Raw genomic sequence first — 3,340 nt, forward strand, 5'->3', positions numbered from 1 at the left:
CTGTGACGGCAGCAGCGCTGGGAGGTCGGGGGAGGGGTGGCGCGATTTCTGGAGAACCCGAGGTGCCCGGGGAGGGGGCGGCACCTGCACCTGCGGGGTCTCCTGTGGTGGTAGGCAGGGGATATGGGGATCTTAGCTCCCCTTTGTCCCACACCCTCCTCCCGGTCCCTCTGGCAACTGAGTCGTGGTTGCTGGAGGGTTCCCCGCACACCTCACTGTTTTTTCCCTCCACGCCCACTTCCTTACCCAGGGACCAAGGGGTTTTTTGAGAATGGTTTTTAATGGATTTTTCTCCTTTTCGAGGGAAGCCCCCCACGTCAGAAAGAGAAAAGAGCCCTTCCGTCTCCTAGCCCTCTTTACCTTGACCCTGCCAAAAGCCCTTTTCAGTTACGATGGTTGGGGGGGGGTGCCATGTGAATGACTCACCCCGTGTGAGATGTGGAGAGCTCAAGCCTGCGGAGTAGATTAGGATGAATTAGGCCTCTTCCCCCCACCTACCTCTGTAAACGCTATGCGGGGCAGGAAACCTCTGCTTTGTCCACTATGCAGTACCCAGTGACTGGCGCAAAGGGACTATTTGGTAAATATTAATAAATCTGCTGATCTTAGGGACTGGCAGGGGAAAACATAAACTTCAGAATAGTCTGATCATAGTTCTGTGTGACCTTGAGTAAGTTATTTAACCTCTCTGAGTCTCTATTTCAGCATTTCTAAAATAAGGAAATGCCATCTTCCTCATAAAAAAAGTTTGCCATATTGATCTGTTTTCCATTTCTTAGAGTTTCAGGATTAAGAAAGACTCTGGGTTCTCCTAAAATCCTGGAAAGCTCTAGATGATTCTTCTGAATTAACTATAACCTGGCTACTCTGCCCTAACTTGCTCCCTTCCCTCTCCTTGGCACATACATTACTGAGGCCGTCATCTTTCCAACTTGTGTGAGAAGCTTCATTGTGATTTACAGTGATATGGCCAGCATTGTATCAACTCAGCATTTAAGTCCCAATTCTGCTGTCCCCAAGGAAAAGAGAAATCTTGGTGATTATCCTGGGGGGGGAGGGATGCAGTCTAGTGACAGAGACTTATAGGAAAAATATAAACAAATAAAACAAATTTTTAAAAGAATACAAACAAATTTATTTTATTCTATTTTTAGAGGTTTTTTCTTCTTTTTTTGGAGAGGTTTTTTTGCCATAGGGCGTGTGCGCTCGCCGGAAAGACAGAGACAGACAGAGAGACAGAAAGTGAGAAATCACCCCCCAGGGGGGATGGCCACGCCGCAGTCCCTTCTCCTCCATTCTCCTCTTGGGATCTTGGGTATGCATGCACACGGGCCCAGCGTGAGTTTAAGCCACCGGGTCTGGTACTCAAACCGCGGTCGACCACATGGGAGTCCAGCAACATAGCCATTATGCTACCTGCTTGTCCCTAGAGGTTTTTTATTTTTTTTTGCTCTAGAGTGTGAGCACTTGCAGAGAAACAGAGACAGAGAGACATAAAGCAAGAAATCACACCCCCCCAAAAATGGCTATACTGCAATCCCCTTTTTTTTTCTTTAAGAGAGGTTTTTGTTATAGGGTGCATGCGCTCGCCAGAGAGAGAGAAAGAGAGACAGAGAGAGAGAGACAGAGAGACGGAAAGCGAGAAATCACCCCCCGGGGGTATGGCGACTCCGCAATCCCTTCTCCTCCATTTTCCACTTGGGATCTTGGGCACGCACACACATGCGCCCGGCATGAGTTTTGTTTTGTTTTGTTTTTTTTAATTATCTTATTTAACTTTATTTTATTTTATTTCCTTTTGACCAGAGAGGGACAGAGCAAGAGAGAGAGAAAGTGAGAAAGCAAGCCACCAGGTCCGGGACTCAAACCATGATTGACCATGTGGGAGTCCAGTGCCCCTAACCACCATGCCACCTGCTGGCCCCCTGGCATGAGTTTTAAGCCACCGGGTCCGGGACTCGAACCACAGTCAACTACATGGGAGTCCAGCGACATAGCCATTACACTAACTGCTGGGCCCTGCAGTCCCTTTTCTCCTCTTGGGATTTAGGGCAGGCACACCCATGTGCCTGGCATGTGTTTCAACCAACCGGGTCCGGGACTCGAACCTCAATCAACAATGTGTGAGTCCAGCAATGTAACCATCATACTATCTGCTGGTCCCAACAAAGTTTTTAAAATAGCTATATCCAAACCATAAACAGATATACTAGGATAATTGATGTGACCTAAATTTAGAGGTTGGTCAGGGATAATTGGAAATATTTTTGATAAGACCAAGATTTTTTTCCCCTAGTACTTAGAAAGCTCTCTATATTGGGACCAGCAGTTGGTGTAATGCTATGTCGTTGGACTCCCACGTAGTCAACCGCAGTTCAAGTTCTGGACCCGGTGGCTTAAACTCACGTTGGGCGCGTGTACGTGCATGCCCAAGATCCCGAGAGGAGAATGGAGAAGGGATTGCAGCATGGCCATCCACCCCAGAGGGTGACTTCTTTCTCTCTCTCTCTTTCTGTCGAGCACATGCACCCTATGGCAAAAAAAAAAAAAAAAGGAGAGAAGAGAAAAGAAAGAAAGCTCTATTATTCTAAGAATGATTCCTGAAAATGTGTTAAAATGTCCAGAATATGCTACAGCTATGTGTCTTACCAGACAAATATTGACCTATTCTGAACTTGATGTATTTCTCACCTTCAGTACTTGGTTTCCACAGAAATATGTTTTATCCTCTCCTACAAGAAGAGACAATGAGGATAACTGCAGGCAAGGCTGGCCTTTCTAAGGACCTCTGGTACAATTATAGGGGCATCTGGAGGTCCTCCTAGCAGAAAAGTCTGCCCACCAGCCTGCTGCAGATGCCTCTAGGCCTCTAGTTGTGGCATTATGCTTTGTTTAATGTAAACATCCCTTGGGAAGTAATCTAGGAAGCTTTTTATAGTTTCAGAGCATATGAATCAATCTGATTCCCGTTCACCTAACCACTCATCATGAGCAGTTTCCAGCTGGGGGCAACCTCCAGATCCTTCTTTCTCCTCTCCCAGGCCTTTGAACTCTGCCACTCTCCAAACTGTGTAGTCCTAGATGAGGACTTCAGGAGCCAAGACAGCATCAGCACAGCACGTGCCTGTCCAGGGAATGAGAAAGACTACCTCTGCCCAGAGCTTATTCTAGCTGTAAGAATTTACACCGGGGCACAATTAATCCATATCTCTAATCGCCAGTATTAATATCTGTCTCCTGGCAGGTTCCCCCAGAACATCAACAGTGCTCAGCTTAAGGGTTGGAAACAACCTGCCCCTCATACACCACTGATGGGAGAATAAATTGCTACAACCACTTT

At 46.9% G+C, this 3,340-nt stretch overlaps 1 protein-coding gene across 2 annotated transcripts in view; it reads left to right on the top strand.

Moving 5' to 3' along the window:
* The window catches only part of SGSM2 (small G protein signaling modulator 2), a 46,522-nt gene that overhangs the window by 309 nt on the left and 42,873 nt on the right, over positions 1–3,340 (top strand). The window lies entirely within an intron of this gene.

The sequence above is a fragment of the Tupaia chinensis genome, unplaced genomic scaffold, assembly GCF_000334495.1.
Source record: "Tupaia chinensis unplaced genomic scaffold, TupChi_1.0 Scaffold144899_1, whole genome shotgun sequence".
Taxonomy (NCBI): Eukaryota; Metazoa; Chordata; class Mammalia; order Scandentia; family Tupaiidae; genus Tupaia; species Tupaia belangeri.